The sequence below is a fragment of the Polypterus senegalus genome, chromosome 2 (genome assembly GCF_016835505.1).
Source record: "Polypterus senegalus isolate Bchr_013 chromosome 2, ASM1683550v1, whole genome shotgun sequence".
In the NCBI taxonomy this organism is placed as follows: domain Eukaryota; kingdom Metazoa; phylum Chordata; class Cladistia; order Polypteriformes; family Polypteridae; genus Polypterus; species Polypterus senegalus.
In genome coordinates, this window is record NC_053155.1 from 178,827,466 (window position 1) to 178,843,523 (window position 16,058).

Here is a 16,058-nt window from a genome sequence, read left to right on the forward strand (position 1 = left end):
TATATATATATATATATATATATATATATATATATATATATATATATATATATATATAGTGATGTATGGCTGGCTGCTCCCATACCCCCACGCCGCCAGGTGGAGCCCTCCCTGCAGTATGGAGGTGCCCTGAAGACCAGCAGGGCATTATGGACATTGGAGTCTTTATTCACAGCCCTGCTGGATACCGTGGGGGCCGCTAGGAGATGCTGCAGGGAGGAACAGTGTTTATTTTCCCTACGCCCTGGAAGGACGTCCGAGTCACGTGGACAAGGGGTATGGCGTGCTTCCGGGGTGAAGAAAAGGACTTTTTATCTGACCCGGAAGTGATAAGAGATCATATGGACTGGGGATTAGAACACTTCCGTGTCAGGGAATATAAAAGGATTATGGGAGCTCCCAGATGGCGAGCTGATTTGGGAGGCAAGGTGGCTAAGCGTCTGGGAGTTTGGAGGATTGGTTTATTGTGTATTTCATTATTGAGTATTGTGGAGAGGAGTGTGCTTAGTGCACTTTATTATTATAACTAGCAGAATACCCGCGCTTCGCAGTGGAGAAGTAGTGTGTTAAAGAAGTTATGAAAAAGAAAAGCAAACATTTTAAAAATAACGTAAGATGATTGTTAATGTAATTGTTTTGTCATTGATATGAGTGTTGCTGGCATATATATAAATATATATATATACACATCTATACACATATATATATACAGTTATATATATACACATATACACATACATATATATACATATACATATATATACACATACTGTATATATACACACACATATATATACATACTGTATATACAACATATACATATCTACATATATACTGTATATACACATATATATACAAATCTACATATATATCTACATATATATATATATATATAGGTGGGACTCGATTAAAAAATTAATCCAATTAATTAGAGGCTGTGTAAGAATTAATCTTGATTAATCGTATGTAATCGCACACGTAAATTTGCCCCAAATCGCAAATGTTTTTTTTTTATTTAAAACGGTTTTAGTGGGCTTACAGAATCAAATAATAGACATGGACATGAATATTGTAAACTGAAGCTGTTTTAATTTCTGAAAAAAACTTTAAACTGCATTTGAATTCAAAACAGAAACAAAAATATCATCCCTGGTTAAAATTGGGCAGACTTAAAAATAAAGTGGTAGTTTAAGTACTTTAAGTACATTTTCAGAATAGTATTGTCTTTAAATAATAATAACCAAAATTTCACCATAAAGTGCAGTTTTTCTTCTTAAAAAATAAGTCAGAAACATAAAAGGTAATTTGACCAGCTTACTCTTTAAACTCTGAGTAACATTAGCCAAAATTATTTTGTACATTAGGCTAAAACAGTGTGATCATTGAACATTTTGTAATTAGATGTATTTAGAATTACTAACGGTCACGGAAGTCCAATGATCCCCAGTAAGAGCCACAAAGTCCGCTTTCTGTAATGCATCTAATTTTGCTTGCTTTTCAGTGTGCACAAAACCATGCTTTTATCAAGGCTTACTCGGTAGTCGAAATGATCAGTCGTAGGAACGCTTTATTCCGACTCTAACATTTTTGTAGCTGTGATGTGTGCATCAGTGTAATGGATGTACCAGGAAATCATGCATTGACAAAAGTTCCCGCTTGCTTGGAATTGAAAGTGTGATTAAATGCGTTATTTTTAACGCGTTATGGAGTACATGCATCGAAGCTTCTCAGCTGTGCTTGTGCTAAGAAAGGGAAAATTTTAAAATAACGTAACATGATTCTGCTAACCTAATATTTTTCATACGTCCCAAACCAAGGAGATGCGAAGGTAAAATGAATCGGTAGCGCACATAGTCAGTACATCCCTCTCGGAATCAACCTCGAATGTCGGCGTTAGAGGCTTAAGACTCTACAATTAGCCACAGCGTGTGGCTTGTCTATGCTAAAGTATGTATTGTAGATCGGGTATATATATACATTTATATATATACCCGTATCAGTGGAGAAGTAGAAGTTATGAAAAGAAAAGGGAACATTTTAAAAATAACGTAACATGATTGTCAATATACAGTAATTGTTTTGTGAGTGTTATTGAATGTTGCTGTCATCAAGGATTTGATTATCATTATTTCTTTCAATCAGGCTCGTATTTGTAGGATGTGTTCAAGTTACATTCCGTGTTTGTCAATCGTTGTAAAGATAAGAGGTTTCATTCATCGATTAGTTCCTTACTGCATCAATAAACAGCTCGTCTTCCTTTTATCTGTGATGTGACAAACTGCATGCACGGGTTTTTTTTACACTGTCTTCCTTTAGCAGGACATTCACTTTTTCCACCGTGTGCTTTGTTTCCGCAGTAGCTGCACTTATGAATATGATTCTATGTATAAGACGCTTCATATTTTTTTGCTGCCTTCTCAATTGTGTAATTCGGTTTTGTTCAGCACTCTTTGGAACTGTTGCTCTTTGTCTGTGCACTGCGTCAGTTCACGTGAGCCGCTTGGTGTTCTTGCATCGAAGGTTCCCAGCTGTACTGGTGCCATCTCGTAATGTCAGCTAAGACCCGCACTTAAAACTTTCTCTCGCAGTTTCAATGAGTTTGTGCCAAACACCACCCTGACCATCTCATCTTCCTCTGCATAAGCACAGTCCTTCACAAGTGAATATTTACCGGCAGTGTTTGTATTGGATTGCCGCTGATGGACGGCCTTATATGGGCAGGCACTAAATTACAAACGCTAGTGGCAGCCTGTCTATGAACTTAATTTAATATAAACTTACGGTTCACGCCGTGCTTTGTTTCCGCAGTAGCTGTACTTATGAATATGCTTGTATGCATCATTTGCTTCATAATGTTTTTCTGCCTTCTCAATTGTGAAATGGCGTTTTGTGCTGATCGCTGTTTGGAGTTCTTCCTTGTGCTCTACGTACTTACGTAGGAGGCGTGATGATGTCACACTAAACTCCGCCCCGCGCTATCTCCAACTCAAGACTCCATTACATTATATGGGGAAAAATAGCTTCCAGTTATGACCCTTATGCGTAGAATTTCGAAATGAAACCTGCCCAACTTTTGTAAGTAAGCTGTAAGGAATAAGCCTGCCAAATTTCAGCCTTCTACCTACACGGGAAGTTGGAGAATTAGTGATGAGTCAGTGAGTGAGTCAGTGAGTGAGTGAGGGCTTTGCCTTAGTATAGATAAATACCATTATTGGATTTTTATCTGGTGTCTGACGTGGTGTCTGAGGGTACAAGGGTGCGAGAAAACCCTAATCTGTCACTATATATATATATATATATATATATATATATATATATATATATATATATATATATATATATATATATTTCAACAGATACATCAAATACTCAAAACACTGAAACCAAAAGCACAAATGAATTTTCTTTCAGTAAATAGCACGCTGTATGATTAATTCATGACATGTAACACATTCATAATTTCAATTCAAGAATTCAGATATAATTCTTCAGGACGAATCTTCAAATGTACAGTTTTTGTTCCATGGGCATAGGGCTAGAATGTATTGTACTTATATAATTTATGTGATTTATGAAAATTTTGATGATAACTGTTCTGGTGTGGATGCTTGAAAGGACTCTATCCTTCAAGCCTTAAGGCAGGACTGAAAAGTTCACGGTACACAAGCAGACATTATCAAAGTTATGCTGAAACACTGTCGGGTCTTCAGGCCTCTCCAAACAACATAGACACAGGTAAGTACTGTCAGACACAAAGAAAATTTTTAGAGATAAGTTGAATTTGCTAGTACACATTTTAACAATACATTAAATTATAAGATGAGTTTAGAACTTATTTAATTAATGCAAAACAGTGCTAGCAATGGGGGCAGTGTCCTACTTGCCCCAAATGTAGAGATGCCACTGCTAAAAGAAGCCATGAGGAAGAAGAAATTGATTAAAACCTTTGCTTAACATGGTTGAGTAACCACATGAGATTAAGCTTGGGTTTCTTACATGTATAACAGGTAGAAAGAGGTAGTGCCAAGTGGGACCTATTCTGCCTTCTCTTTGATTTCGTCACTTTAGATGCATGAAGAGTAAAAACTTTCTCTTTGTGAAGGTGTACATCATTATTCACATTCTTCTGAAAATTGTGTTTTTCGTATGGCAGCTCTTTATTCATAAACACTTTATTAAGTGAGCCAAACGGAAAGTTTAATTTCATACAGAGTTTTGCAAAACTGACAGTAAAATTAATTTCACAGGTGATTTCATAATTGCGAAATGTAAAACTCACAAAAAAGTTTTTTGGACATTTTTAGTGTTTTTGGTATGAAAAGCAAGGAATAATACTCTGTATAGCCTTATTCACACTTCCATATTTGCCCGTGTCCTTTTCCACAGCAGCATCATGTATGTCATCTGTCACATACCTGTTATATCAATTCTATTTATGCCTCTCATTCTATTACTATAGAGAAGTACAGTACATTTTTTCAAATGCAATATGCTGCATATTTTCCAAAGGAAAATGTACCATTATGCAAATTACTGTATTTTATCTAAAGGAAAACTCACTACATGTAAGTACACTCTTCTCTCCTGGCATTATATAGAAACTACTGTCACGTAAAATACTTAATAAATAAGAAGAGCATTGAGCCATTATTATATATGAAATTCAAACATGGACATCCTTTTAGTTACACCTATAGGTGGAATCCCACATGCTCTCTTTTAACTCTTTCACGGCGGATGTCGACTTTTGTCGACAGCAGGGGTTGAGGGTAATAATCAGCTGTAAATGTTGATAAAACTCAATAATACATTATAGGTAGACCCTCCTTGCCACGAGGACTTTTAATTCTCATTAATTTGACATTGAATCCCTGCGTTTGTGTAAATAGCAACATCTAGAATGTCATCAATGTCGGGCAAGAGAGTGAAACGAATGCACAAAGCAAAATACTCTATGCGCATTATTTATTTATTTGTTTATTTATTTACTTATTTTTGTGTCTTATTACTGAATCAGACTCTGACTTATTGCACTCTAATTTGGATGCAAGTGATCTGGAAACTGAAAACAAAATAAAAGTAACTGTTTTTTTTTTTTTTCCTGAAAGTGCCTTTCAGCTTATAAGCGATGAGACAAACAGTACATAATAAGTCTGTGAGTTTTCACACTGTAGAGGCTCATGGAACATAAACCAGAATGGCATTTGTTATAAATAAGTACTTTACAGTATGTTGATTTGTGTGTGAAACCATTGCTTTGTGTGCTTTTTTTATTCAGTCCTAGGAGAAAAGGAGAAAAACAAAATCGCCCTAAAAGAGTTAATGCAGCATGTCTGACTGAAGAAATCTAACAGAGTACTTCCTTACTCAGTTAGGTTCATTTACATATACTGTAATGACTACAAAGTATTTCAAACAAACCAGTTAGCATACATGCAAATGAACTGGTACAAATGTCAGGATGTTCTAGTTAAACAGGCAGTCAGTTTCAAGAACATTTCACAATACCTTACAATTCCTCCTTTTTGATCTGTTGGAGTAACTAACAAATGAAAGTTTTTAACTCATTTTTATCATAATCATGATAGTCACCAGATGTATTAGAATTCTTAGTTTAAAAAGAAATATCATTCACTATACTGTAGTTTGATCTTCTTGACATAAAGATAACCATAATAAGAATACCAATTGCTGTTGTGAGCAAGTCCTGTTATCATCTAAAAATATAATTCTGATCATTGTTAAAGAACAGTGGTTTGATATCAAAGGTTGTGCCCCAGTCTTGAATTTGCATCATATTTAGAGCTTGGATTCTTGTTGCCCTTCTGTCACAAGGTGGCTGTGGCAGTTAGGAATGAACAGTTAACTAGGCTGAAATAACAAGTCTCAAACCACCCTTTGGGCAAAACCTGGATAAACATTTTTTATAGACAAGGTAAGTACCATTAAATAGCAACTGGGGTTTTATCCAGTGCAAAGAGTCCTCTTTAGAGCTTGGACAGTTCTTGGCTTGTGGGGTTATATGAGAGCTTAAAAAAAGTAATAGTGGTTTGTCCATGTAGTTAAATTAACATAGGGTGGCACAAGTCACCCTAACTATGACTTAAAGTTGACCTAATATTTAATTTAAACCTTGTTTTTTGTAATTGTATAATCATATGTGTGATAGTGGAATTAATTGCATATTTTCCCATAAGTTCAATTTATGATGATTAAATACAGTAGTATGAACAACTACTTGATCAATGTCATAATTTTTTCCTGTGTTTAGGTAACAATTTGATTTCCTTCTTATTCAATAAATATTAGCTTTGTTAGTTTAAAAAAATGTAGTCCTACACTGGCGACACAAGTATTTACTTCAAAAACCTCAAAAGTTTCTAGTTTAAGTTGACAGTGATGTACACAACAATGACCAGAGTCTTTACACAAAGAACCGTGCTCATACCCTCATGTGCACATCCACAAAGTTGTCCTATTTAAAATCTATCTGTGGTCTATATTAGGTGCCCACATTTGTTTTCTACTAAAAGACAGGCAGTTTACCTTTTGTACCCAAGCTTCTTACCTTTGTTAAAAATCATCTGTCACCATTTGGGATCTTTGGTTTGTATCTGAACATTCTAGCTCACAAACTGAACAGTACTCTCACAATCACTCATTGCATTAGACACTATCTCGGTTGGGCCCAATTATTACTGTGTTTGGCTATTTCCAATATTACATTAGCCTAATAAGCCATAATATTATTTGTTCTGTATTGCCTTCAACTTTTAGTTTAAACAGAGGTGAAAAAAACTTTTTGGTACCATTTCACAAAAAGAGAAGAATCCACAATTGTCTCTGATATAACTTAAAACTGGGAGAAGTAATTGGCACCCAACCTTGTTTATTCCCTATTTACCATAAATCAGACTTTGCTTTAGAGTTTTGATTCAACAGAATATTTCAAATAATAACACAAATGAAAATGGCATGGACAAAAATTATGGGGTCTTTAACCTAACATTTTGTTGCACATCCTTTAGAGGCTATGACTGCAAACAAGCAATTCCTGTATCTCTCAGTGAGACTTCTGCACCTGTCAACTGGCAGTTTGGCATACTATTTCTGAGCAAACTCCTCCAGCTGTGTCAGATTTGAAGGATGCCTTCTCAAAACTGCATGTTTCAGTTCTTTCCATAGATGTTTGATAGGATTCAAATCAGGGCTCAAGGAAGACCATCTCAGAATAGTGTTTTTAGTTGTGTGTTTTGTGTCATTATCTTGTTTAGGATCCATGAGACAGAGCTTTCTGACATTGGGTAGTACATTTTGCTCCAGAATGTCTTGATAGTTTTGAGATTTTATTGTTCCCTGCACAGACTCAAGACACCCCAAATGCAGCAAACCAGCCCCAAAACATAACCGAGCCTTTTCATTTTTTCAGTGTATGCATTTCAATCTTGCCTTTAAAAATTTCATTTTTTTCACCTGTGGATGTAGAGCTGATGTGACTTGCAAGTAAATCCAGTTTTGGCTCATCTGTCCAAGGGATATTCTTCCAGAAGCATTGTGGTCTGTCAATATGAAAATTCCAGTCTGGCTTTTTTTTCTCAACTGTGGAGTCCTACTTGACCTTCTTACATTAAGCCCACTGTCACTCGAAAAGCGACAGATGATGTGTTTAGGCACTGAAGGACCTTGACTTTGGAGTTCAGCTTGTATCCCTTTGAAAATTCTCCTTGTCTTTTTCTCAACCATTTTCAGTATCCTTCTACCCATTCTGGGGTTAGATTTTCTACTGGAGACCATGTCCAGGGAGGTTGGCTACAGTCCCATGGACCTTAAACTTCTTAATGATATTTGCAACTGTTGTCAAGGGAACATCAAGCTGATTGGAGAAGGTCTTATAGCCTTTGCCTTTAACATGCTTGTCTATGATTTTCTTCCTCAGAAAGCTATTTTCATTGCTTTCTCTGGTCCACGTTCAACGTGGGACACATAATGATACCAAACAGAATACTTTTCTCTATTTATATAGGCTGAATGACTAATTGCAAAATAAGTCAAGAAAACAGCTAGTTTGAAATATCACTCTAATTCAATTATTTATGATCTTTTCTAGAGGTACCAACAAATGTGTCAAGGCAATTTTAAAATATCGTTGTAGACTAAGCAATACTTTATCTCTTTTCTCACTTTCTTTGCTTACTGAATGACATATCAATGGCCTGCAGGTACACATGTCACAACTGCTTCTCAATTAATTACTTTTGTGGCCATACCTGGTTAAACATCTTAACTCCCAAAGCCAAAATAAGGGTTTCTCTATCAATTTACACATAAGGAGGAAAGGATCTAAAAGAAAAGGCAATTATTTGTTCTGTTCCATCTGTGAACTTGTGTGACAATACGGCACCAGTACCATAAAGAGAGGCACAAGCTGGTGTGGTAAGCTGAGGTCGTAATGAGATAGTACATTGTCTGAAGTAACAAGAGGTTTTGCATCACTGTAAGCACATTCACAGTCTTTGGTCCAGGACCATACTGCTTCACTGCACAACAAGCTTTTTAAAGGGTGCAATACAGTCAAATGGTTTGAAAGAAACATATGGTAATAATTCACAGGCCCCAAGAATAAATGCAATTTAGCTATATTCTGGGGTTTTAGTACTTTCTCAGACTGCTTTAATTTTGTCTTTGCATTTATGCAAGTCTGTCTTATTAATTCAGTGCACACAATACTCAAAGGAGTCTTTGAAAAACTCACTTATTTTTGTTAACTCACAACCCAAAGTCTGCTAATCTGCTCATTTATGCTGTTACACCCTTAAGACGCTCCCTTTGATGCAAGGCCAATTTATGAAAACATTTCTTCTCTGCTTTGAGATGCACAGATGTTATCTAAGCAAGGTATGAGATACTGCTCGGTCTTTAACACAGGGTTCAATGTTACTTTGAATTCACCAAACCACAGAGGGGCACAGTGCCATCATCCTTTATGATTGGTACAGTTAGTGTGGCCCAGTTGGACTATTCAACTTTTGTAAGCATGACATCCCTTTTTGCAAGTAGACCCTGAAGTTCTGCTTCCACTTTTGGACAAAGATTATATGACACTGCTTTGTCCTGTAAAACCTAGGCACAGTATTATCTTTTAATATAATCTGTGCTTTCATATGTTTGTAATCTGCTAAAACCATCCCGAAAAAACCTGTGCAAACTGTGAAAACAGCTCTTTGAGTCTGCTAGTAGCAGGCTGGTTGCTTGGTTTTTCTAAAGTTTGCATGGCTTTGATTGATTGCTAATCCTTCCATATCTCTCTCAGCAACTCACATCCCAACAGTGGTACACCTCCTTTTTATTACCATAAAGTGGCAATGTATGTGCCTTCCCTGCATATTTAATATTTGCATTAATTGTTCCCAAAGGAGCTTTTTTCTCACCCATGTATTATTTTTTAACATTAAAGTAGCAGTCTGTAAGATTCAATGTGCAAAATGTGCCTTACAGCCAAATAGCAGATAACTGACAGGGCTGATTCTTTGTCCAGTTCCATCTTAGAAGGTAATCCTTTCACTTCAGGGGGAAACCAACTGAACTGCTTTTAGGCTGTCTTCTTTTGATATGCCATGAGTTCCTGATAACAAAATAAAGCAGACCCTTGGTTCTTAATATTCTTTTCAGTGGTTATCCTTTGCTCCCTGAACATTTCCTGCATTTGCTATGAAATTCATAGTTTTCAATGCTTTCATGACATTTTCTTAATTTTTGTTTATAGCACATAATGCCGTCATTGGGAAGCACAGTAATTGGCTATATATATTATATGGTTAGGGAATTTGGGAAACATGCATGTTTACAGGTTAGCTCTGCAATGAAGCATATCTTTTTCTTCTTTCGATTGCTCCCATTAGGGGTTGCCACAGTGGATCATCTTCATCCTGTCCTCTACACCTTGCTCTGTTACGCCCATCAGCTGCATGTCCTCTCTCACCACATCTATAAACCTTCTCTTAGGCCTTCCTCTTTTCTTCTTACCTTTCAGCTCTATCTTTAAAATCCTTTTCCCAATATATCCTGCATCTCTCTACTGTACTTGTCCAAACCAGCAAAATCTTGCCTCTCTGACTTTGTCTTACAACTGTCCAACCTGAGCCGACGCTCTAGTGTACTCATTTCTAATCCTATCCATCCTTATCACATCTAATGCAAATCTTAGCATTTTTAACTCTGTCACCTCCAGCTCTGTCTCCTGTTATTTGGTCAGTGCCACTGTGTCCAGCCCATATAACATAGCTAGTCTCACTACTATCCTGTAGACCTTTCCCTTCACTCTTGCTGATACCTGTCTGTCACAAATTACTCCTGTCACTCTTCTTCACCCATTCCACCCTGCCTGCTCTCTTTTTTTCACCTCTCTTCCACACTCCCAATTACTCTGTACTCTTGATCTTAAGTATTTAAACTCATCCACCTTTGCCAACTCCGCTCCCTGCATCCTCACCATTCCACTGACCTCCCTCTCATTTACACTCATGTATTCTGTCTTGTTCCTACTGACCTTCATTCCTCTCCTCTCTAGAACATATCTCCACCTCTCCAGGGTCTCCTCAACCTGTTCCCTACTCTCACTACCTATCGTAATGTCATCAGCAAACATTATAGTCCAAGGTGACTCCTGTCTAATCTCATCTGTCAACCTGTCCATCACCATTGTAAATAAGAAAGGGCTCAGAACTGATCCCTGATATAAACCCACCTCCACGCTGAATGCATCCATCACTCCTACCGCAGACCTCACCACTGTCACACTTCCTTCATATCCTGTACAACTCTTACGTACTTCTATTCCACTCTTGACTTCCTCAAACAATACCACAATTCCTCTCGAGGCACCCTGTCATATGCTTTCTCCAGGTCCACAAAGACACAATGCAACTCTTTCTGGCCTTCTCTATATTTCTCCATCAACACCCTCAGAGCAAATATTGCATCTGTTGTGCTCTTTCTTGGCATGAAACCATACTGCTGCTCACTAATCATTACCTCACTTCTTAACCTAGCTTCCACTACTCTTTCCCTTAACTTCATGCTGTGCCTCATCAATTTTATCCACCCGTAGTTACTGCTGCTCTGCACATCCCCCTTATTCTTAAAAACTGGTACCATTACAGTTGTGTGCTTTACGTGTTTACCACAGACTATACATTGAGATACCAGGGGTTCTGTCCTGGGTATCCTCCTGTATTCCTTACAGCAAGATAGGGCAACCTGTCAATCATTAGCTCGCAGCATGGCACAAATTGAATAGTTTTTTTCGCAATTGGCTCATTACAAAGGGACTGTGGTCATCTTGTTCCATGGACCTGTCAACTCCGAATTTCTTTCTTTGAGGTGTGTTGAAAGGAAAAGTGTACAAGAACAAGCCCTGTACACTGGAACAATTACAGTGAAACACTGAAAAGGAAACTGCTGCCATTGCCCCTACATTACCCCGATTTGTGCTTGCAAGAGGAAGGCAACCATTTCCAATGTGATTGGATTGTTTGCATATCTATCAAGGTATGCAAGGTATATATTTCATTTCTATCGCTTCATTATTACGTGAGTAACACATCATAACTCAGGGCCCCGTGAATTAGAAACTTTCTGTATAATGGAAGCAGAGCATGCGTAGACACAAAGCAATGACCATATAATAAAAAATAATAAACATTTTGTTTCCACTCAAGCATATTTCTCAAATGAATATTACTAAAAGAAAAAGTGGAAAGCAAGCATCCATCCATTATCAAACCCGCTACATCCAAACTACAGGGTCACAGGGGTCTGCTGGAGCCAATCCCAGCCAACACAGGGCGCAAGGCAGGAAACAAACCCCGGGCAGGGTGCCAGCCCACTGTAGGGCACACGCACACATATCAAGCACACACTAGGGACAATTTAGGATCACCAATGCACCTAACCTGCATGTCTTTGGATTGTGGTAGGAAGCCAGAGAACCCAGAGGAAACCCATGCAGACACGGGGAGAATATGAAAATTCCATGCAGGGAAGTGAACCCGGGTCTCCTAACTGCGAGGCAGCAGCGCTACCGCTGTGCCACTGTGCCACCCGGAAAGCAAACATATTGTTAATAAAACAATATTTTATCATTCATGAATAGACTCCTGAGGTACAGTATATTACTGCTAATGTAAATGCTTAGTATAAGCTTTAGTAAAAGTGGGAGATATACAATCTGTGTAGTTTTTGTGGCACGAGGAGGTGATTATTATTGGAAGGATAACATGAATGGTCATTTAACTCAGTCACCTGACTCATGGTGCCGGATAAGAAATAAAACAGACAAAAAATGATTAATTGAGACAATTTATTTGCCTTCTCTTAAATATCTTTTTTTTAAAAAACATTTTCACATGAGCTCCACTATTACTAGTACATTCTTCTAAATGAGTTTGCAGATTGTTTCATGTATCCAAATTTCCATGTACAATCAATAAACTGAGAAAAAAGTTGAGTTGCGTAGCTCAATTATTTCTAAAAGTGTATGTGCTATTTATATATTTTGCTGGTATTAGGAAAAATCTTGCTGAACAACTCTGTGCAGTTTGAAATGTTTGCTACCAATTGTCATTATGCTGTATGCTGAAGGCTTCGTTCTATAGCCTATTTCATTCTTTTTATATTTTCTAGTGTTCTCACAGTTCTCAGTCATGCAACAAACACCTCCTTCCCAGTAAATGTAGATTAAAATCTGTTGTACAACTTTAACAGTGTTACAAGAATGAATTGTTTCTGGCTGAGTCACTTTTAACTAAAAAATCTTCTTTGCTCCTGAGTTTCAGATTTGGATTGAACATATGAGGCATCAATCAGTTGTTCATGGCCACTAAAACTGCATGTAGCATATAACACTGTCATATAACTATATATATATATATATATATATATATATATATATATATATATATATATATATATATATATATATATATATATATATATATATATATATATATATATATATATCCTGACCCTATTGAATCATCCACCACAGCACCCCATAAATTCACATCTTTGTGCTGCAGCCGTTATTTTCATTTCGACATTTCATACTACAACCACGGTCCCTTCAGTTCTGTTTTATTCCCTCCTCTCTCCCTCTTTCTTTTATCTGTCATTGCTTGTCAGTTATCTCAGTTTGATTGTTTTACGGGTTGTGAGGTGGGTGGTGGTGTCATGAGAATATTTATTATAGTTTTGAACTATAGGAAGAAAAGCTTTCTGTGATGCGTCAACAATTTTGTTTCAGACTGCATACTGCTGCAATAAATAGTACGGTAAATATTTTTGTATAAACCATGCACTACGGTATTTATTTTTAATCCTGCTAAATGTTGAGTGAAAGCAGTTGAAACTGTTGAACTGGGTTTTGCACTTGGTTAAGTAAAGTATGAGGCTTAACTAAGTGGCATAGCTGTCTGCATTTGATTTTTTCAGATCAACATTCTTGCAATTTTATTACTTTAGTAATGTGTTGACTGCTATGTTATAAAAATGTGTATGGTATAAAAACACATCTATTTATTTAGTATGTATTTAGTGAAGACAACAACTAAGGACCTGTAAGGTGTTTGTTTCTCAAACTACAGATTCTTATGCAGTTGCACATCTGGACCTTTGTCCTGGTTAGATCCTGTTCACCCTCTTCCATCAAAGACAGTAAAAGATGCATTTTGATGAAATCTTCAGTTTCTTGGCAATCTGTTACACAAAGTAGCCTTCATTCTGCAAAATAAGAAATAAAAAAAACAATAAACTGACACATTTCTTGAGAAGGCTTCTTCATTTTTGCCATTTTTGAACCCAGAATGTAACTTTAGGAATGTCATTACCCTGCAACACAAGTAAACCAGGTAACAGGATTCAGTGGTGCTATCTTCACTACCTACTATAGCAGAAAAGCAATGAAAATTTGTAGAGACCCAGAACGCCCTGGCCATAGCTTTTTTACTTCTCTGCCCCCTGGCAGATGCTTCAGAGCCCTACATGCCCGCACTACCAGGCTGAAATACAACTTTTATCACAAAGCAATCAGCCTATTAAATGCACACCTTTCACTGCTCCTTTCTATAACAGAAACTACCGCTGATTTAACTGAATTTCTGCTTCAACCACGCGTGGCCACAAACTTATACAGTACATGACCCATGTGGAACTCATGACCATTGCATTGACTGTAATCTTCACTGTGACTTCATTTACTTGTGTCTTCATTTATTATTTATCTATTTATGCTTACATTTTTACCTTTACTTTTACACTGTGTCTATTTGGAACTGTTAATAGTAACTGTGCTTCTCATATTTTAATGTTTACTTAGTTTATTATCTTCTCTTGTATACGTTTATCTAAGACATCTATAGGCGTGCTCCAAATGATATTTAATTGTATTGTACAGTGACAATAAAGGTATCTTGCAAGGTTTCTGAAATAACCAATTAGCATTAACACATGACTAATTAAGAATAAGCTATGGGGGTTTGCCATTCGGATACTGAAGGAATTGCTGCAAAAAATGGGGCTTTGCAGTCATATGTGAATAATAAATTACAAATTCAATTATTTCAAGTAGTACTAGCCCTTATATACACTAACTAGCTGTCCCCTGCAGCTCCGCAAACAGGGGAGGCATGGTGGCGCAGTGGTAGCGCTGCTGCCTCACAGAAAAGAGACCTGGGTTTGCTTCCCAGGTCCTCCCTGCATGGAGTTTGAATGTACTCCTCGTGTCTGCTTGGGTTTCCTCCAGGTGCTCCGGTTTCCTCCCACAGTCCAAAGATATACAGGTTAGGTGCAACGGTGATCCTAAATTGTCCCTAGTGTGTGTGTGCCCTATGGTGGGCTGGTGCCCTGCCTGGGATTTGTTCCTGCCTTGCACCCTGTGTTGGCTGGGATTGGCTCCAGCAGACCTCCGTGACCCTGTGTTAGGATATAGTGGGTTGGATAATGGATGGATGGATAAACAAACGGATATCGCTAGCTAAGCAGAAACAAGGTACGCTCCAAAACTTGCCCAGAGGTTGAGCGATTCGAAGTTTTGTTTGTATTCATGTGGGATCCCTTTAGGAAATTTGCTTTCCAACCAAAGCATGTAAATACACATAGACACTTGTACATAGACACTCAGGAGGCCCAGTATAAATGTGCCCTGCAGTGGACTAGCATCTCTTCCTCAGACAGTTTCTTGCATTCTTTACTGTGGGGCAAGCTCCCAGTCTTTGCATCCTCAAAAAATGGATTCATGATCATAATTTTAAGTGATCAGTGGTGCATTAATTTGTCCTAATGTGTGTATTTCTATAACAGAAAGAAAACATAACCTCTTAAAGAATTAAGGACATTCTTTTGATGTTGCCTCAATCAGAAAACATTTTTTAAACTCTAAATGTAATCTTGCTATTTGTATGAAAGTACAGCAAATACTCAAATATTTTATAACATTTACAGAGAGGTATGACTAAAGATTGCACTGCCTACTGCAACAATTCTCATGAGTATATCATAGACAGTACAAGAAACTATCTTTACAGTAGTCTGTAGTTATTTTTTCCATCTCTTATTATGAAATATTTCAAAAATTTCTGAGCAGAATGACAAGGTGTGTTATTTTGGTGTAAAATGAGTATTTATTTTTAGTTTTGTCTAAACATATTAATGGGAGGCATAGTAGTGCAGTGGTTAGCTTTGTATCTATCTATCTATCTATCTATCTATCTATCTATCTATCTATCTATCTATCTATCTATCTATCTATCTATCTATCTATATTTATTTTTTTAAACAGGTTTTGTAAAAAGCTATCTATCTATCTATTACTTTCACGCTTAATGTATATTAAATGTTTTTCTTGCTAGAGCTGGCCCATTTTTCTCTCATAATGTGACAGATTGTGTATGAATGTGACTTTGAATTTGCCAAATTCAAATTATAATCAATGTGACAGAATGTGTATGAGTGTGATTTTGCCTCTGCCTAATTCAAATTATAGGTAAAAACTGTGGGTGTAAAAA